We start from the raw sequence: 22,486 nt of genomic DNA on the forward strand, positions 1-22,486 counted from the left end.
CACGCTCCAGGGTCTGCCGCTGATGGATCTCGTCCTCATTCCGCCGCGCAACGGCCTCGGCGCCATCAACCCTCTGTTGGAGAAGAAGCAGCTCAGCACGAGAAGAGGCTAGCTCCGCCTGCGTCGCGCCAAGGGCGGCTGCGGAGGAATCCGCTCTCCGCGTCATTTCATCCAGCTTGGCCCTGGGGGCAGCGGTCCTGCCCCCAGCTTCGGCCCCGATCAGCTCCAGCCTCTCTTCGTATTCGCGCTCAAGACTCGGGTGAGCTTCTGCCATGCGGCGGTCAACCTCTTCTTGGAATCGGCCTTCCCGCGCGGCTACATCATCCTCCGCCTAATTCACCAGGCGCTCCCTCATCTCCAACCGCTCAAGGTCGAGGGTGCGCTCAGCAGCCTCTAGTGTCAGCACCTCCTCACGCTTCTGGAGCTCTGCCTAGTCGACGGAAGCCTCCTTCAGCGACACAAGGGCCGCCTGACGCAGCACCACTTGCTGCTCTATAGAGTTGCTCCAGGCTTGGAGCCCCCATGCGCGCTCCTCTGTAGCCTTGCACCGCAGTTCTGCTTCCCGAGCCTCCTCGACGGCTTGGGAACAGGCCTCCCGCGAGGCTGCCAGCGATGCTTCGGCCTTCGCATTGTCAAGGTCATGCTGGTTACGTGCAAGGGCGACGGCTACCTTCAGCTTGCGCCTCTCCTCAGCGAGGCGCAGGCCTTCGGCCTCAAGTCGCGCGTCCTCGCCAGCAAGATCCACGCCAAGCTGGCTCACTGCATCAGCCGCCATTTGAAGAAACTCTTAGCAAAGGGTGCGGCGCTCCCGAGCGCGCCCAAGCACGTCTCCCATGTCATCCTCCGCCACTGGTGAACGCGGATGGCCCTGAGGCGGCGTGCCCCCTTCCAGTGAGGGGCTGGGGGCTGGTGCCCCAGTAACCGCTGGATGGACCTCGCCAGGAATCCAGCCTCACGCCGGTCCACTCCCAGAGGAGAAACTCAAAACCGACCTCAGCCAGTCACCATCCACGGTCAGGGGAGGAGCGCGGGGCAAACTAGCTGTGCCCCAGGAGAGCTCGTGAAGGGAGGACAGCGGGCGTGCATGCTCGAGGTGCCCCGCGGGACGGATCACTTCCCCAACCGGCCCAGCGGCGGGGGCATTGCTCGAGCTCGGCGTGCCCAAGGTCAGCGGCAAAGACAAAACTTGGAGGAATGACTCCTTGGCCGTCTCCTCGAATTCGACAGGAAGAGCCCTGAAAGGCTGCTGTCAGCCGCAAGAACAGTAAGGTAAAGGAGCAAAGAGAGAAGAGAACTCACTCGTCCATGGAGAAGTACTTCCTGCGCCTCAACAAGCGGCAAGGGCATTCATCACCACCCAAGGCCTCCTTCCTCTTGCGGAGGGCCTCGAAGTCCACGCGGAACCGGCCTAGGCGCTAGGCGCAAGGATCGGCCTGTGGCGTGGAGGAGGCGTCAAGGGGATCGGCGCGAGGGGAACCAGCCTAGGGGACGCCACCAGGCGCAGCCTCATGAGGGACGGCTGGGGCGTCCGAAGCCCCAGCCTCGGGAGCTGCAGGCAGCAGCTCCTCGCCTACCGTTGCTCCAGGACGGGCTTCAGGGGACGCCTCCTTCGGGGCTCTGTGCGGCGTTAGCACCTCGACATCGACCCCCTCAGCTCCCGGCGGCTCTCGTCTCCCCGCTCCATCGCCTGAGGCAGGACCACCGTGGGCGACCAGAAGAGCAACCACAGCGACCGGGTTCTCGCGGGGCCCGGTGAGGCCAGACGGGCGCAGCCCCCACTCGTCAAAGCTGGGCATCTGCCTCACAAAATTGGCCCTGCCCGAGCAAAGATATAAGAGGGCATCATCGTGTCGAAGGCTGCCTGGGGAAGGGTCGCCGGTCAGGACCCTGAGCCCCGTCCGTAGCACTTCGGGTGCCAGGTCCTCCTCCTGAAGCCGCATGCGGTCTTTATACCCCGCAAAGTCCCACATCGGGTGAGAGTGGTGCTGGAGAGGAGCAATGTGACGTTGGAGGAACTCCTTCATCACTTTGGGCGCCGTCACATCGAGCGCCCTCAAACTCTGGAAGCGGTGCCAGATGAAGGCGAGCCGGTGGCTCACGAGCATCTCATGATCCCAGCCTGAGTTGGGAACAGCAGGCAAGGTTGGGTGCGAGAGTAGGGGGCTGGGCTCTCCGACATCCACGTACATCCACCGCTCTCTGAACCTGGCCTCAGGAGGAGGAAGGCCGAAATCAATCCTTGAAGCAGCCGTCTCCGGCACGGCGAGGAAGCTCACACACCCCAAGCATTGAGTGGGGTCACTCAGGCGCAAAGAAAAGAAGTGGCGCAGCAGGGCAACGGAAGGAGGAATGCCCACCATTGCCTCACAAACAAAAGCAAAGACAGCCAGGAGGGTAATGGACTCAGGCCCAAGGTGCATCATGTGGATCTGATAATGGGAGAGCACAACATTGAAGAAAGCGGAAAAGGGGGGAACCAGACCCGCCCACAGGGCATCAGCGAAGAACATGACCTCCGTGATGACCCTATCAAAGGAGGCATGGGACGCAAGCCAGACCGTGGTCCTTCCGCACTCATTGAAGATGGTGGCCAGGGCAGAATGGACCTTGTCCAGGGCTTCGGGATTGAGTATGATTGACCGATCAACGGCGGGGGCCGCCACCGGAGGCGAGCGGGGCAAAGGCGCAGGCTTCTTCTCCTTTTCCTTCTTCATTGGCGCCATGGCAATGGAAAGAGGGGAGAGCTCGAGCCGGATTGGAGGCGGAGGTTGGAGTTCAAGGAAGAAGGAAAGGTAGGAGGCGTGCGAGCAGCGAAAGGGGAACAATTGTGTGCAACCACGGGTCCGTCTAGCCGGGCGCGTAATGAGGCATCGTGGGGAAGCGGAGACGCCCACATCCAATCAATCGCCACGCGGCGCCCAAGGCTGTAGGCTATTGGGGCCCGCGGCGCTTGGCACTTGCCCCTTTGCTTCTCTGCTAAGCCAAGTCCGGGCACCTTGGGCCCGGGGGCTACTGTCGGTGTTCTGGGAACGGGGGTCCCCAGACTTGCCTGCCTGCGGCCTGCGGCGTGGCTCAAGTGGGGGCCCAATGCAGCCCAGCTTCATGAGCTCAAGCTCAAGACCCTCACGAGTGGCCAAGCCTCACAGGGGGGGGGGGCAGGAAGCTTCCTCAGGAGCGGCCTCACCAGGCAGGCTCGCGAGGAGGCGGAGAGATCAAGGCAAGGGCACCTCGCGAGGAACCCGTGACGCAAGCCATGACGATCGAGACCAGGCGGGCACCAGGCGGGCGCCGGCCTACGCAGTGTCCTTGTTTCCCCTTCGGTGCAAAGGGGGCGAGCACAGGCCAAGGCATCAAGCAAAGATTACCATTTCGGTGCAACAAGACCAAGACCAGCGGAGCGGCAGGATGGAGGTCATCGTGGAGCCCAGGACGGTGTCATCGTCAGAACCTTTGGCAGCCGAAGACCAACTTTAGTCAGGATAAGTGTACTAGATGTTCCCCTTCAAAATGACCAATTGTTGGCGCCCTTCCCGCTCATTATTTGGGAAGAGGCCCAGGGCCTCCCTCTATAAATAGGACTAGCCACCACAGTGGGAAGGCATCTAGAGATCAGATAGGCATCCAAGAGGCGACTGAACTCACCCGAGCAGTTCATCGCACCAGCTCAAGAACAGCCCCTCGCGAGGCTTCTCTTCCCATGTATTGTTCATCATCAGCCCCTGAGGCAATCCACACACCACAAACTAGAGTAGGGTATTACACAACAATGGTGGCCCGAACTAGTATAAACCTTGCGTCCCTTGTGTTGTTCTTCATGTAGTCTAGATTCCTTGCGAGGCACGCGAGCTGGTAGGGGAAAGATCTTTGTGCACACCCTAGGGTTCAAACCTCAAGGGTTTGCCGAAAACCGAAATCCGACACCTGCGCTAGAGGCCCGGAAGCCGCTCAAATTGTCTCGTACACCTATCAACTTTGACGAAGAGGACCATCCTAGCTGTACCACTTCGGTAGGATGCCTGCCTTTGTTGGTTTCCCCAACAATTCGCAACCTCAAGGTCACGAATATGTTGGTGGACGGTGGGGCCAGACTGAATCTGATTTCTCGGGCAGTTATCAGCAGGCTTCAAATAGCAGAAGAAGAGCTAGAGGTTACAGGCACGTTTCAAGGAGTCAACCCCTCCAGGAGTCATCCTAAAGGGAAGATTACGTTTCCAGTAACATTTGGGGGAGAGTTTAACTACTGTACTGAGAAGATTGTGTAGTTGATCTCCCCCTGCCGTACAATGGGATCCTTGGACGCCCGGCCTTGGCTAAATTCATGGAGGCATCCCACTATGCCTACAACACCCTGAAGATGCCTGTGCCACTAGGAGTCCTCACCATCCCGTCAGATGAGAAAGATGCCTTCATTTGTGTGGACAAGATGTACCGGGACACAGTCGCGGCAGAGGCAGTGACGGCAGCAGTTCCCGCCAAGGAAAACAAAGGGGAGAAACAGGATTGTAGGACCTCCAGCAAAGAGTTCAGGAAGCGTGCCCCCCCCCCCCGAGTGCACGGCACCCGTTGATGACGTGCCAGAGTGTTCCCACGGCAAGAGATCCAAGGTTGCTGCTCCACAAGTGAAAAAGGTCCCAGCAGGGCTGGCGGCGTTGACGGTACTTTCACCATCAGTGCCACCCTCGATGAAAAATTGGAAAGCGCGCTCATTGCCTTCATGTGGGCGAATATTGATGTGTTTGCTTGGCAACCATCTGATATCCCCGGTATTCCCAGTAAGGTAATCGAGCACCACATTGATGTCTTCCCACACGCCAGACCTATTGAAAGGAAAATCCGGAAGCAGGCCCTGGAGAGGCAACAGTTTATTGCAGAAGAAATCAAGAATCTTGAGGCAGCTGGTTTCGTCAGAGAAGTGCTACATCCCACTTGGCTAGCAAATCTAGTGGTGGTCCAGAAGGCAAACGGGAAGTGGAGGTTGTGCATCGATTTCACAGACCTCAACAAGGCTTGCCCAAAGGACCCATCCCCCTTGCCACATATTGATCAGATAGTGGATTCCACTTCAGGTTGTGATTTTCTCTCATTTTTGGACGCCTATTCTGGGTACCACCAGATCTTCATGTCCAAAGAAGATGAGGAGAAGACATTATTCATCAATCCATGTGGTACATGCTACTTTGTCCGCATGTCGTTCAGATTAAAGAGTGTCGGGTCCTGTCGTGGAAATATCACGTCAGATGTCCTAACGAAAGGACTTAGTCGTGGAGCCATCGCAACGAGATTAGCTTGAAGGGGTTAAACCAGAACAAAGGACACGGGGAGTTTATACTGGTTCGGCCCCTTGCGGTGAAGGTAAAAGCCTACGATCCAGTTGTTGTGGGATTGATTGAACTCGATGAGAGCAAATCCGCTGTACCTATCTCTCGAGTTTTTGTTTCCTGTCCCTGAACCGCCGCCTGGTCGTCCCTATATATACATAGGTTGATGCTTGGCCGGTCTACAGAATCCCGAGGCCGGCTCATACAAGTGTCCGGCTCGGTTTCTTCCTTTCCCTAACTTACAATACAAGTTATACAGGTATGGCGGTTTACTACTATGGGCCCTAATCCGCCATTGGGCTCTGGGCCTCTAAGCCTCCATAGTTAAGGGACCATGTACTTCGTCTTATGGGTTCTTTATGCAGGACTCCTTGTGAGTGTAATCTGGCCCCTCATGGGCGGTTTAACTCAGTAGTCATATCCCCAACATTAGGCCCCAGATTGGTTTGAACCTGTTCATGTCAATCTTCAACTTTGAGAAATTCTAAGTTGAATATCTTTATGTTGATCTTGTAAACCGCTGTGACATCATCTTCTGCAATCGTCGTGAACCTCCGCGATATCATCTGCATACAGATGTCATATATATCCCTCTTTTATTAATTGACCTACGAAGATCAAGGCGACAGTTGTGCCCTATATCCCCTTTTTAGGCTCCTCGATTTTCGCGCCTGTCACTTATCCTTTTGCCTTTATAAATAAGACTGGGGGGCCCTTTCCATTCTCCCCCTTGCCTCTTCGCATCTTCTTATTCCTCGCAACCCCGAAGAGCTTGAGCATCGCCGCCACCGTCGACCTTTGCATCTGCACAAATCAGGCTGCTGCATCAACCTGTTCTTGACCAGAAACACTGCGATGCCCCTCTGCTGCCCCGCAGCCTTGGTAAGTACTTCTCTTCCCAACTGTCAGATCTGCCTTAGGGTTCTATGGTTCTTTGATGTTTCATCGGTGTTCATCGATGCTTGTATGTTTTTCCTTACTGCCTCATTGAATCTAGACAAACCCTACATCCTCCTTTTGCGGCCGAAGTTGTAGCTTTAGTCTGCCTCGCCACAGTATCTCTTCGTTCCTTGTTAAATCTCATCTGGACCTTTGTTGTTCTGCTTGTCGCCATTTTAGGGTTTCAGAAATTTGTCTTTACTGAACCGTGGTAGATCCAAATTATAACATCATCTTGTGAAACCTGTTTCTGCAGCACTTAGTAAATTTTCAGATACGTTTCTTCTACTGTATGTGGTTTAAACTTTAGATAATGATAATCCTCCAGGTACCATTAGCCCTCACGTAAACTGCTATCTTGATTTGAGCATCAGTATCCGGTTTAACGTGTATATATGCTCCAATTAAATCCCCCGGTTTAACACCGGTTTATGCACATCCATCTTGAACTGTGAACCGTCATTGGAATTTCTTTTACAGTTTTGTCATCAAAAATGGCTAAACAATTCTCTTCTTGCAATTGGGTTCCCTCCCGGATCAAAGAAGAACAGCTTGTTGGGTATGTTTTGACTGGCGCTTTAGCCAAGAAGGAGATCATTCATTGGCGAGTTCCTGGCACTGAGAACCCTCCTGAACCTCAAGATGGAGAAGTGGTTGTATTTATGCAGCATCTGGACCGGCGATTCAGCCCTCCCGGATCAACGTTTTTCCAGGATGTGCTTGCCAGCTTCCAACTCCACCCTCGAGATATTGGACCGAATTCTGTATCAAATATTTGCAACTTCCATGTGTTCTGTGAAGTCTATCTGCAAGAAGAACCAATTGTTGAACTTTTCAGAGACTTCTTCCACTTGAACCACCGTACAGAATTTTCTGACGGCCCCAATACTGAACTTGGCGGAGTGTCGATTCAAAAAAGGAAAGAAGTCAATTTTCCTCATGCCAGACATCACAGCCACCCCAAGGATTGGAATGAGACGCCGTTCTACTATCGGAACACCGCTCCTGCTGACGAAAGTCCTCTGCCGGGTTACCGTGCTTACCGACTCAGCAATGAACATCCACTGCCTCAGCGACTCACTTCCAGAGAACGACAAACATATGCTCCACAGCTTGCCAAGCTCCGGGCTCTTCTAGTGAACTGTTTAACTGGTATCGACCTTGTCTGTTGCTGGGTTTCATGGGGTATCCTGCCCTTAAGTCGCTGTACCAGATTAATGCATGAATATACCGGGGATGTCAAAGATCCTCAATGGCACACTGAAATACAGATAACTGACGACGAAGTCACTGAGTCTGTTAAAAAGATGCTAGATGAACCGATATCTGAGTGCAGCAAGACCGGGTTGCGCCCCTTTTATGCCTCCAACAAACCGCTGGATGTAAGAATTTGTCTTTCTGCTTTTTAATTCGTCTCCCCTTTAACTTTTTCTGATAGCCTTTCGTTTATTCTTGCAGGCCAAAGATCCATTTTGGAAGAGGAAGACTCAAGACAAACCGGCAAAACCACAAGACAAACCAGTTAGAGCTCCTCGTGCTAATAGTAAGGCTACAAAGAAGCCAGCAAAGAAGAAAACCATCGAGTCCTCTGATCCGCCTGAAGATGTTTATGACTCGGAACCAGAGGTAGAACTTGACTCCCTTGGTTCATTTTTCATACATCTTATTGACAACGATCATTATCAGTATGATGTGGAAGCCAACCGTGCTGACCACGTAGAGGTAATCTCCCTTTCCTCCAATTCCGATCTTGTGCCGGTACAAAAACTCCGTCACGCAGTCCGGAAAGTGAAACTTTCACATCCTCTCGCTCATTTGGATCCACAATTTTCTTTGAAGACACAGCACCCTGAAGGTCGTCGCACAACCCGGCACAGTGGCCAGCAAGTCACATCCTCCAGTTTACCAGACACCCCAATCCGGAAGCGCCTTGAGAGGTCTCTTGTAATTCTAACTAATCTTATCCCTTGGCGGGTTACTTCCGTTTCCCTCTTAATCCGTCTGATTCGAATTATCAGGTAACTTCCAACTCATCTTCTGGCAATTCATCAACAACTCAAATGTCGCCCCTCAAGACCGTCCCTGGGTACATGTAATTATTTTAAGCTTTGCCTTCTTGCGCCTGTTTACCATACTAACCTCTGTTTGCTATTTTGCAGCGCCAAAGCCCGACTCAGCAACAAGGCAAAAATGAATACTCCCACTGAGGAGTTTGAACCGGAGAGGACCCCAGAAGGTGCTGGTGGAGATGCTGATATTGCTATGGATGAACCTGTACCACAAGGTCAGGACACTTATGTTGATCCGCTAGAAGCTAACCCGGCTAGTCCTCATGTCGATCCACCAAGCCCAATCGCCAATCCTCCAAGTCCAACTGCTGATCCGCCTAGCCCAGCCAAAGCCTCAGATAAACCGGCGAGCCCAAATAAAGCAACCGATGATGTTGTGATTACTGGTTTTAGCCACACTTCTCCTGGCAACCCTGTCGCTTTGTCAAAGCATAGTGCCAAAGTGGAATTTGCTGCTGTGGAGAAAGGCAAATCAAAGACTGATCTGTCAAGCTGTGCTCATCTAAGCGCTCAAGAACTTCCCTCTGGATACCTAAACCGCCTATATACAAGCCGTGACTATGAGGTCGGTTTAGTCAACTTGATGAAGGAACGCTATGAGGTAACTTCTATTCCAAATTCTTTATAACTTTTCTGGATATTGTATATCAACTCCACTGTAGCCCCCAAGGGCCGGTTTATCTCTTGAAGATGAACCGGGACTTGGGATAAAAAAGACCCAACTTGTGTAGCCTCCAAGGGCTGGTTTACCTTTTCAAGATGAACCGGGACTTTTTGTTCAAAATTTGCCCTTGTTGAATTCCTTCACCTTTGATTTGTCTGATCAATTACGCATTAGCCCCCATGTGCCAAGATTAATACTTGTATTGAGCCTTGGGACTTTAAATAACAGTAAAAAAAGAAGCAATCTGCATTAGCCCCCAAGTGCCAAGTGTATAACTTGTTATATGCTTGGGACTTTGAAAAAAAATATTAACATCTTCATCATCTGTCGTTTGAAGGCTGACATGAGCAACAAAGATTCCCAAATTGCCGACCTTAAAGAAAATATCAAGTCCCAGCAAGCAGAAACCTCCAAAGCCAAAGATGAACTGAAGGGTGCTTTAACTGCCATGGAGCAATTAAAGGATGGTTTCAAAAGCGAGCGGGCGGACTGGGAAACCGAGAAGGCTGCTCTGTTAAAGCGGGCTGAAGATGCCGAATCACCTCTTAAACCGGTGGCGGAAGAACTATCTGGGCTAAAACATCAAGTGAATGCTATGACTTCTGCAATATTTGGTAAGTACTCTTTGTAAGAACCTTGCTGAAACATCTTTGAAATTGCCAGCTTAATAGCAAATTCTTAAACCATTGTAGGTAGTCGTGTTGATCATCTGGGCTCGGATATGCGGATGAAGTTGAAAGCAGCTTATACGTTAATAGAACAACTGTATACCAGTGCTCAGCGAGTCATCTGTGCATCCTCATACAATAAACCGGCACCAACCTTGATCAAGGATACGTTGGCCAAATTATCTATGACCCCTGCCCAGATAGAAGAGGTAAAGCGATCCGCTGCAAGAGCTGGTGCTTTAACAGCACTGGCTCGGGCCAAAGCTTGGATTGCGGATCTTGATTCGGCAGATATCGCAAAGGCTTTCCTGGCGAACAAGAAGACGGGTCAGAATTTGATAATGAAGCCCTCAAAGCCCTGAAAAAGGAGATGTGCCCGCTGGCAAGCCAATTAGCTGAAGAGGTTGACTTGTCTATTATCGGTCCAACTATGATGCAGATGACAAACGTGTTGATGCAGCTGTGAAAGAAGCGCAGAATCTTATCCCGCCAATCCGTAAGCACACCTATGCCCCTGACATTGAACCGTCCAATCCTATAAGCCACGAAGCTGTCTTTCGAGCTTTAACCCAGATTGATTGGACACCATTGACTTCCAGCCACTGGGTGGGGAGGAGGAGGTTGAACCGGCGCAAGATGATCCATCAACTTCTTGTCAGTCTGGTGACGAATCATAATCCGGCAACCGGGTTCAGCTTCAAGATTATAACTTATGCAACAAATAATTATTCTTTTGGGCATCAAAGCGCCTTGTAATAGGCTAGTTGAAATACTTTGATCTTCTGCCATCGTGCACTGTTACATGACATTGTGTAATCCGTCATGATTATTGCTTGTGTTTGCTCATATGCCTGAGTACTTTCATAAAATCTTGCCTTCTGCATTTGAGAAACTTAAATTTGCCCTGGCGGGTTATCGTCGGACGGGTTATGATACCCAATACAGAACCATAGTTTTATAACCAAGGCTGTATAACAATAACATATGAAATATATCATACCTGTGATATTGAATCACTTCGTTGGTTTACCAACTTTGCGTAATAAGGGTGATAACCCAAATCTTTGAGTGTTGATACTCCCACCATGTTGTACTGGTGCATAATAAACCGTGCCGGGTTATGATAAACTCCGGATGATCATCCTGGCGACATGTAGTCAAAGCCAGACCGGGTTAAGAAACACCGGTTTAAAATTTGAATGTGGTCTGACAACTTGTAGCTGAAAGCCAAGTCGGGTTAAAAAACTCTGGGTTAATATGATGACTGATAGCCATGTCAGGTCAATAGACACTGGTTCAACATAAAATTTCATCAAAGAACAAAAAATTGACAAAGGCAAATAAAACCGTGTAGTCGAGGCTTTTCAAGGGCGGCCAGGCCCAAATTCGAGGCTTTTCATGGGCTGTCAGGCCGCTGAGTTAAACCATTTTTGCAAAGCCTTTCAAGATGGGCCTCCAACTAACCAATCGTCGTTTTAACTTTGACAAGTTCAGGGTCTGTATAAGATTGACTTGTAAAACATTCGGCGGGTCATGCCAGGATTACCTGGATAGGAGTGGCTTACTTGATAAAGGCAGGTTAACCCAGGGTTTTAGGTGAATACACCAGGCTTCCAAGCCGTACTTGATAGCATATTACAAGGGTCCTTTCAAACCCTTTGTTGCATTGCACAAAGAGCCCCAAAGTAACTTTGTGAGCTATGCTCAATGGGCGCCTATGTTTGAGCTGTGCATAACAATCAGACTCTCTTTGGCCCCTTGGATGTGACGCTCCCAAGCTATATTTGTGGCGTGATAGCCGGTTTAATGAACAAACAGGACATCGCTTTATAAGCAGAAGCCCCCTTGTAACCAAGAAATATTGGAAGAACAGCAGAGGCCCTGTTTGTAGCAAGGATGTCGGTTTATTATATTGATCATAATATATACATTGTCAAAATATGTACATAATGGGAGCCTATGGCTCAGGTGTAGTAAGGCCGAAGATGAGCTATATTCCACGGCCGACGGGTCTCTTTCTCCGATTTGCGTGAGTCTTTGTGCTCTCGAACGTCGATGAGGTAGTATGATCCGTTGTGCAGATTCTTGCTGACCACAAAGGGCCCTTCCCAAGGTGGGGATAACTTGTGCATATCGGTCTGATCCTGGATGAGCCGGAGCACTAATTCGCCTTCTTGAAAGGTTCTTGTTTTAACCCGGCGGCTGTGATAACACCGCAGGTCTTGCTGATAAATCGCCGAATGAGCCAACGCCATGACCCGCTTTTCATCTAACAGGTCCAGTGCTTCTTGACGTGCTTGCTCATTGTCCGCTTCAACATAATTGGCAACCCGGGGCGAGTCATGACGAATATCACTTGGGTGGACCGCCTCTTCCCCGTAAACCATGAAGAAAGGTGTATAACCCGTGGACCGATTTGGGGTGGTGTTTATGCTCCATAACATAGATGGTAATTCCTCCACCCAACAACCCGGTGTCCGTTTTAGAGGAACCATAAGCCGGGGCTTGATACCCTTCAAGATTTCTTGATTAGCTCTCTCAGCTTGACCATTAGACTGGGGGTGAGCCACGGATGACACATCAAGCCGGATGTGCTCTCGTTGACAAAAATCCTCCATCTCACCTTTGGAAAGGTTCGTGCCATTATCGGTGATGATTTTGTGTGGAAAACCAAAACGGAAGATCACCTTCTTGATGAATTGAACCGACGTGGCTGCATCACGCTTGCTGACGGGCTCCACTTCAACCCATTTAGTAAAATTGTCAACCGCCACCAACAGGTGGGTCTTCTTATCCTTGGATCGCTTAAAAGGCCCTACCATATCAAGCCCCCAGGTGGAAAACGGCCAAGTGATTGGAATCATCCATAGCTCCTGAGCCGGAACGTGAGCTTGTCGTGAGAACTTCTGACAAGCATCACACCGCTTTACCAGGTCCTCAGCATCAACATGAGCTGTTAGCCAATAGAAACCATGACGAAAAGCTTTAGCAACCAAGGATTTTGAACCGGCATGGTGACCACAATCTCCTTCGTGGATCTCACGCAAAGTCTCTTGGCCCTCTTCAGGAGAAACACAGTGCTGGAACATGCCTGAGACACTGCAATGATGTAACTCGCCATTGTGAATAACCATGGACTTTGATCGCCGGACTATCTATCTAGCCAGAACCTCATCTTCTGGTAACTCGCCTCGGTTCATATACGCCAAATATGGAACCATCCAATTCGGAATTACATGTAAAGCGGCCACCAACTGTGCCTCCGGATCAGGAGTAGCTAAGTCCTCCTCTATAGGCAACTTAACAGACGGGTTATGCAGGATATCCAGAAAGGTATTGGGTGGCACCGGTTTACGTTGAGATCCCAGCTGGCTTAAAGCATCTGCTGCTTCATTCTTGTGCCAATCAATGTGCTCAACCTGATAACCTTTGAAATAACCAGCAACAATATCCACTTCTCGTCGGTAAGCCGCCATGAGTGGATCCTTGGAATCCCAAGTACCTGAAACTTGTTGAGCCACTAGATTGGAGTCTCCAAAGCATCGTACCCGACTTAAGTTCATTTCCTTAGCCACTCGAAGAGCGTGGAGTAAGGCCTCGTACTCAGATGCATTGTTAGTACAGGGAAACATTAAGCAGAGAACATAACGAATTTTATCACCTCGAGGGGAAGTAAGGACAACACCAGCCCCCGAGCCCTCCAATTGTCTGGACCCGTCAAAGTGAATAGTCCAGTATGTGTTGTCCGATTTGTCTTCCGGTGCCTGCAACTCTGTCCAGTCATTGATGAAATCCACAAGAGCCCGAGACTGGATAGCTGTGCGAGGCACGTATTTCAAACCATGTGGTCCAAGCTCAATAGCCCACTTAGCAACCCGACCAGTCACCTCCCTGTTCTGGATTAAATCCCCCAAAGGAGCGGAACTGGCCACTGTGATGGGGTGGCCCTGAAAGTACTATTTAAGCTTCCGACTTGCCATGAAAACCCCATACACCAGCTTCTGCCAATGCAGATATCTTTGCTTTGACTCAATGAGAACTTCGCTGATATAACCGGCCTTTGAACTAGATATTCCTTCCTAGCCTCCTTGCGTTCCACCACAATGGCTACGCTGACAGCCCGAGCATTAGCAGCCACGTATAACAATAGTGGCTCCTTATCAACCGGAGCAGCAAGAACCAGCGGTTCAGCCAACTGCCTCTTTAAATCCTCAAACGCCACATTAGCAGCATCACTCCAGACAAAATTGTCTGTCTTCTTCAACATCTGATAGAGAGGGATCGCCTTCTCTCCCAATCTGCTGATAAACCGGCTTAGAGCCGCAATATGACCCGCCAGCCGTTGAACATCATTGATGCACGCTGGTTTAGCCAGAGACGTAATAGCCTTGATCTTTTCTGGATTAGCCTCAATGCCCCTGTTAGATACTAGAAAACCCAAGAGTTTGCCTGCCGGAACACCGAAGACGCACTTGTCCGGATTGAGCATCATCTTATAAACCCGAAGATTGTCGAAGATCTCCTTGAGGTCATCTATCAATGTTTCCTTCTTCCTGTACTTCACCACAATGTCATCCACATAAGCATGAACATTGCGCCCAATCTGAGTATGAAGACAATTCTGCACACATCGCTGGTAAGTCGCCTGGGCACTCTTGAGCCCAAAAGGCATAGACACATAGCAGAATGCTCCAAAGGGAGTGATGAAGGTTGTATTCTCCTGGTCCTTAACTGCCATCTTGATATGATGATAACCGGAATAAGCATCCAAAAAACTCAAACATTCACAACCCGTCGTAGCATCAATGATCTGATCAATACGGGGGAGAGCAAAAGGATCAGCCGGACAAGCCTTGTTCAAGTCCATGTAATCCACACACATTCGCCAAGTGTCATTCTTCTTAAGCACCAGCACTGGATTAGCCAGCCACTCCGGATGAAAAACCTCAATTATAAACCCTGCTGCTAAGAGCCGGGCTACCTCCTCACCAATAGCTTTGCGCCTTTCTTCATTAAAACGGCGGAGAAATTGCTTGACCGGTTTAAACTTAGGATCAATATTGAGATTGTGCTCAACAAGTTCCTTCGCTACACCTGGCATATCAGAAGGCTTCCATGCAAAGATGTCCCAGTTCTCATGGATGAACTCGATGAGCGTGCTTTCCTATTTCGGATCCAGAGTAGTACTGATACTAAACTGCTTGGATGGATCGCCAGGAACAAAATCAACCAACTTAGTCTCATCAGCCGGTTTGAACTTCAGGGTCGGGTCATGCTCTGTGGTGGGCTTTTTCAGAGGAGTCATATCTGTCGGATCAACATTATCCTTGTAGAACTTCAACTCTTCTGTTGCGCAAACCGACTCAGCATAGGCCGCATCACCCTCTTCACAGTCCAAAGTGATCTTACGACTCCCGTGCACCGTGATGGTCCCCTTATGACCTGGCATCTTGAGCTATAAATAAATAGAACCAGGCCTCGCCATGAACTTTGCATAAGCCGGTCGTCCAAACAGGGCGTGATACGGGCTTTGGATTTTCACCACTTCAAAGGTCAAAGTTTCTGACCTGGAATCATGCTCATCACCAAACACCACCTCCAAAGCTATCTTGCCAACTGGATATGCTGATTTAACTGGCACTACACCATGAAAAATAGTGTTTGACGGTTTAAGATTCTTATCCGTCAATCCCATGCGACAGAAGGTTTCATAATATAGGATGTTGATGATGCTCCCTCCATCCATGAGCACCTTGGTGAATTTATAACCTCCCACCTGAGGTGCCACCACTAAAGCCAGATGACCCAGATTGTCAACCCGGGGCGGATGATCCTCTCTGCTCCACACAATGGGTTGCTCGGACCAACGGGGTACTACCGGTTCAACAACATTAACTGCCCGCTTGTGAAGCTTCTGATCTCGCTTGCACAAGCTAGTGGTAAAAACATGATACTACCCACCATTCAACTACTTCGGGTTACTTTGATAACCTGATTGCTGCTGATTCCCCTGATTGTTCTGCTGGTTTTGACCACCTTGGTTGTCCTGGTTGCCCTAATTATTCTGAAATCTAGAATTTGAACCGTCGCCGCCGTAACCCGGCCCGTGAAATCCTGGACCTGAACCGCCAAATGGACCCTAATCATACCGGAAGAGATCATAATTTTTGAACTCCTTCATAATGAAGCAATCCTTCCAGAGGTGCGTGGCCGGAACCTCCTTCGTCCCGTGCTTTGGGCAGGCTGGTTTAACAGACGCTCCAGATTCATGCCTCCACTGCGCTGGGGAGGTTTACCCTTACGACGATGTGTATTGCCCTATACATTGGTGTTAGCCACAAAATCCGAATTATCTGCTTTACGCTTACCATTGTTCCCATGGATCCCTTGGTTATGCTGCTATCCCTTTGCACCACAGTTCTTCTTTCCCTTCTCCGGTTTCTCCTTGTCAGAATCGAGATCCTTGGTATTATCAGAATCGGCATACTTAACCAAGGCTGCCATAAGCGTTCCCATGTCATTGCAGTGGCGTTTGAGCCGTCCCAACTTCATCTTCAGCGATTTAAACCGGCAATTACCCTCTAATGTTACAATCGCTGTATCAGCATTGATGCGGTCCGATGAATGCAGGATTTCTGAAACCCGGCGCACCCAATGAGTTGTTGACTCGTTCTCTCCTTGAACACAAGCAGCCAGATCCACAATGGATATGGGTTGTTTGCATGTATCCTTGAAGTTCGCTATAAACCGGGCCTTCAATTGGTCCCATGACCCGATGGAGTTAGCGGGCAGGATCTTTAACCAAGTGTGGGTTGTCCCTTCCAACATCATGGTGAAGTATTTTGCACATGCCGCTTCATCCACTTCCAGCATCTCCATAGCCATCTCATAGCTCTCAACCCATGACTCGGGGGGTAAATCGGTGGTGTAGTTAGGCACCTTACGCGGGCCCTTGATATCCTTGGGCAACCACACATTGCGGAGACCCGGGGTGAGACACGGCACTCCCCAGGAGCTGAAGGCAAGTCCTCTTTCTACTGACGCCGCTGGTTGAACCGGGGCGGGTTGATGATGACCCGCGTACTGTGCCGCTAATGCGGCCTCCCTTCATGCTCTGCCATTATCCACTACGTCCTGAGCATTTGCACCACCACGCACCGGATTAGGCCCTCGAGGGGCATTATGGCGCCGCGCACTACTTGACACAGCCGGTTCGTCCATGTGCCTACTATAACTTTTGCTCGGACAGGGGGTTGAATGTATTCTGTCTTGGCTATAGGAATAAGCCTGCTGCTGCACAACAGCGGTTTGAAGAAGATCCCTGTCCCGTTGCATCTCAACCGCCGCCAGCGAATCACCCTCCATCGGAATAGCTGCCAGGAGAGATGCCGTGGCAATCATGTTATCCAAAGGGCTAGAAAAATGACTTGGTGGCGTCGATACGTATTGCGGCGGGTTATCCGTCCGTCGAGGCATGTCCGTTATCCATGGCTGATCCAGCGCTGCCCCAGGTGCCTCGGTCCGGTTTACTGCTACTGGATTACTTGGCCCGGCTCCTGGCGTATTGAAGAGATTCAGTCCTTCATAAACCGGCGGCAGACGAGATCGGTACTTCCTTCGCAGCACTTCGTTTGACGCATTCTGATCCAACATAAGCCGGTAATTCTGCGCCTGGATCTGCTGTGACTGGGCATCTAAAGCGGCCAGTTCCTCAGCCATCCTGACTTCCTCAGCTGCCAAGTCCTCCTTGGCCTGTGTTATATGGTCCTTCAGCTTGGTAACCTCCGCATTATGCCGATCTTGAGTCTCCGGGGTAACTGTCGTGGTTAACAACATCGACCAGGCATCCAACAAGCCGGAAAGAACTTGAGCCGGCCGGCGCCCGGGTCCTCCTGCCCCAGCTGCCGTTCCGGAATTCATCGCTGTTGTAGTGGAATTTTGCAAAGTTGGCTGTGTACCGGCCATGAAGATCGCAACCCGGTTTGGCGGTTCAAAGGATTCCGGAATACTGCTACCATCGGAATAACCCCCAAACAGGCCACCCTCAACTTGATACAACGACTCAGTCTCTCGGGTAGATGATCCGCCGTCGGAGTAGATGGCCGTCTAACCATCAGATACCGGTTCAGATTTGGTACCGTGGGTGCATCCTATGAACGTCCGCTTCATGACAGGCTGAACCCGGGCAGGGCTTGCACGCTGAGCCGTCTCGACGAGGTCGGTGCAGGTGTCTGGCTCAGGGCCCGGTTCGCCAATCTTGCCGATGAAGACATGAATTCCTCCGAAGGGGACCCGGTACCCGTACTCAATTGAGCCGGCCTCGGGGCCCCAGCATGTGTCGTCGCGATGACTCTTGGTCATCCGGCCAACCGCGTACCCTTTGAGTCCCTCGAAGCTGCCCTTCAAGAACTCGAAACCATCGTGCGATAGCCCCACGGTGGTCCACTTTTGCAAGGGCAATCCAGATTGGTTTTGAACCTCAGCTGCACAGAAACGTTGAGGCTTATATGGATGACACTGTGGTCAAAACAAAGGACAGAGAAACTCTCATTCAAGATTTGGAGGAGACATTTGCAAATCTACACAAGATCAATTTGAAGCTAAACCTAGAGAAGTGTGTGTTTGGCGTCACCTCTGGCAAGCCGCTTGGATACTTTGTGTCCCACAGGGGGATCAAAGACAATCCCGACAAGATCAATGCCATTAAGCAGATCCAAGCGCCAAGGACAATCAAAGATGTGAGGCGCCTGAAGGGATGTGTTGCCGCGCCAAGCAGATTCATCTCTAGGTCTGCCAAGCATGCCCTGCCGTTCTTCAAGATTTTGAAGAAGGCAGGTCCCATGAAGTGGACCCCTGAAGCAGACGCAACTTTGCAAGGTTGAAGGCCTACCTATCCTCTATGTCTACCCTGGTTGCACCCAAACCCCAGGAGCCGTTGGTGCTACTTAGTGGCAACCAACCAAGTGGTCAGTGCAGCCTTGGTAGCACAGCGGGAAGTGGATGAAAAAGAGAGTGAGCAGAGGCCGGCAGGGCCAGAGAAGGATCAAAACAGCAGCAAGCACGACAACTATGACAACCCCAACGACGCGGCAAGGAAGAAGGTGGTGCGGTGCCCAGTATACTTTGTGAGCTCCTTGTTGCAGGGGGCTAGATCGAGGTACTCTGGCGTGCAAAAGTTGATCTTTGGCCTCATCATGGCCTCAAGGAAACTGCGCCACTCCATCCAAGCCCATGAGATCATGGTTGTTACTTGTTTCCCATTGCAACAGATACTCCGAAACCCAGAGGCTACCGGCAGAATAGTGGAGTGGGCTTTGGAGCTCTCCAGTTTTGGTTTGAGGTTTGGGAGCACATCAACTATGTAGAGTTTATTGCAGAATGGACGCCAACCCCTGATGAGGAAGTGACAGAGACAGTTGTCCCCGGCAAGGAATCACCCCAAGAATGGATTATGTATTTTGATGGTGCCTTTTCCCTGCAAGGTGCGGGTGAGGGAGTCCTAGATTAAGGGGTCCTCGGACAGCCGGACTATATGCATATGCCGGACTGTTGGACTATGAAGATACAAGATAGAAGACTTCGTCTCATGTCCGGATGGGACTCTCCTTTGCATGGAAGGCAAGCTTGGCAGTTAGAATATAAAGATCTCTTTCTCGGTAACAGACTCTGTGTAACCCTAGCCCCCTCCGGTATCTATATAAACCGGAAGTTTTAGTCCGTAGGACAAGAACAATCATAATCATAGGCTAGCTTCTAGGGTTTAGCCTCTACGATCTTGTGGTAGATCAACTCTTGTAATACTCATATCAGCAAGATCAATCAAGCAGGAAGTAGGGTATTACCTCCATCGAGAGGGCCCGAACCTGGGTAAACATTATGTCCCCCGCCTCCTGTTACCATTAGCCTTAGACGCACAGTTCGGGACCCCCTACCCGAGATCCGCAGGTTATGACACCAACATTGGTGCTTTCATTGAGAGTTCCACTGTGTCGTCACCATAAGGCTTGATGGCTCCTTCAATCATCTACAACATCACGGTCCAGGGTGAAGTTTTTCTCCCCGAACAGATCTTCGTATTCGGCGGCTTCGCACTGCGGGCCAACTCACTTGGCCATCTGGAGCAAATCGACAGCTACGCCCCTGGCCATCAGGTCAGGTTTGGAAGCTTGAACTACACCACCGACATCCGTGGAGACTTGATCTTTGATGGATTCGAGCCCATGACAGTCGCGCCCTGCCGCCATGATGAATATGACCTAAATCTGTCATCGAACTATGCACAGGAGATAGCGCCTGTAATCGCTCTGGTGCTATATCCAGAACAGAGCACGCCATCCAAGGACGGGAAGCTCAAGCCCACAATGGAGGCCGCAGACTCGGCAGCGCTAGAGCCGAACACAGATCTGACCTCCAACTAGGCCTATGTCATCGGAACCTCAGACTCGTCTCCGGCCATAGGCTCCGAACCGCGTGTATCCACACCCATCGAATCTGACCGGGCACCGATATTAGAGTTTAGCTCCGCGGACATCTTCCAACACTCACCCTTAGGAGATGTGTTAAACTCATTAAAGTCTCTCTCCTTGTCAGGAGATTCTTGGCCGAACTATGTCCGGCTTGAGTGGGAAGCGGACAACGAAGAACTTCGTTACCCACCCACCACCCACTTGATAGCCACTGTCGACGATTTGACCGACATGCTTGATTTCGACTCCGAAGACATCCACGGTATGGACGATGATGCCGGAGAAGAACAGGAACCACCGCCCACAGGGCGCTGGACAGGCACCTCCTCATACGACATATACATGGTGGATACACCCAAAGAAGACAATGGCGATGACATAAAGGATCCATTTTAGGATAAACCTACTGAGAAGCAACCAAAGCGCCGACGACAGTGGCGTCACTCTAAATCACGCCATGGTAAAAATAGCGATACCGGCACAAGAGAAAATAGTACTCCGAATGATGCTGAAGACAACGAAGACCCCGCCAAGCCAAGTTTCGAACAGGCTGATCGGGAAGACGGGCGAGCCAACCCCGATGAACAGGCCGTGAACAACGACTCAGAGGACAGCAATAACATGCCTCTCTCCGAGGATGAGGTGAGCCTCTGCGATGAAGAATTTATTGTGCCAGAGGATCCCGTCGAGCAGGGGTGTTTTAAGCGCCGGCTTATAGCCACGGCAAAGAGGCTGAAAAAGAAGCAGCAGTGGCTTCAAGCTGATCAAGATCTGCTCACTGATAGATGGACTGAGGTCCTGGAGCCGAGGAATATAGAATCGAACGCCCAACCAACAGTTACCCGAAGCGTAAATTGCTACCTCAATTCGATGACGAGGCACTGGAGCTAGCACTACCAACGCCCGGCACCACGTCGCCGAACAAATAGAAACACAACAGCTCGGGGATACACACATGACCTATGGTACAACTTGGAGAATAGAGCAGGCCAGACTAGATCGATCTATGGATCGCGGGGCTGCGCCCCAATGCGCAACGATGGCCACCATGCCAGATATAACAAATACACACCTGTCCGGGACGAATACCACAGACCGGCTACATTCGAGCTGCTCGTGACGTAGCCCGACACAGAGGCGCCGCACACCCCCTCTGCTTCACTGATGAAGTAATGGAGCACGAATTCCCAGAAGGGTTTAAACCCGTAAACATTGAATCATATGATGGAAGAACATATCTCGCGGTATGGATCGAGGACTTCCTTCTCCATATACATATGGCCCGCGGCGATGATCTCCACGCCATCAAGTATCTCCCGCTAAAACTCAAGGGACCAGCTCGGCTCTGGTTGAAAAGTCTGCCCGAAAACTCCATTGGTAGTTGGGAGAACCTAGAAGATGCATTCCTTGACAACTTCCAAGGCACTTATGTCCGACCTCCGGATGCCGATGACTTAAGTCACATAATCCAACAGCTCGGGGAGTCAGCCAGGAAATTCTGGACTCGGTCCTTAACTAAAAAGAACCAAATCGTCGACTGTCCGGATGCCAAAGCCCTAGCGGCCTTTAAGCACAACATCCGCAATGAGTGGCTCGCCCGACACCTCGGCCAAGATAAGCCGAAGTCCATGGCAGCCCTTACGATGCTCGTGACCCGCTTTTGTGCGGGCGAGGATAGCTGGCTAGCTCGTAGCAACAGCACCTCAAGTAAACCTGGCACTTCTGAGGCCAGAGATAGCAATGGCAAGCCCCGACGCAACAGACACAAACGCTGAAGACACGGCCGTCAATACCGGATTCAGTGGCTCCAAGTCCGTTCAATGGAAAAAGCCATTTGAGAGAAATAATCCGGGCCCGTCCAGTCTGGACCGCATACTCGGTCGTCTATGTGAAATCCACGGCACCCCCGATAAACCTGCCAATCGTACCAACAAAGAATGTTGGGTCTTTAAACAGGCTAGCAAGTTAAACGCCGAAAACAAGGAAAAGGGATCGCAAAGCAATGACGATGAAGAGCCTCGGCCACCAAACATAGGGGGACAGAAGAAGTTTACTCCCCAAGTTAAAATGGTGAATATGATATATGCTACCCATATCCCCAAAAGGGAGCGGAAGCACGCACTAAGGGACGTCTATGCGATGGAGCCAGTAACCCCGAAATACAACCCGTGGTCCTCCTGTTCGATCACTTTTGATGGAAGAGACCATCCGACTAGTATCCGTCATGGCGGTTCAGCCGCACTGGTGCTAGACCCTATCATTGACGGATTCCACCTCACACACGTCCTCATGGACGGTGGTAGCAGCTTGAACCTACTCTATCAAGATACAGTGTGCAAAATGGGTATTGACCCCTCAAGGA

The sequence above is a fragment of the Triticum dicoccoides genome, chromosome 5B, assembly GCF_002162155.2.
Source record: "Triticum dicoccoides isolate Atlit2015 ecotype Zavitan chromosome 5B, WEW_v2.0, whole genome shotgun sequence".
Classification (NCBI taxonomy): domain Eukaryota; kingdom Viridiplantae; phylum Streptophyta; class Magnoliopsida; order Poales; family Poaceae; genus Triticum; species Triticum dicoccoides.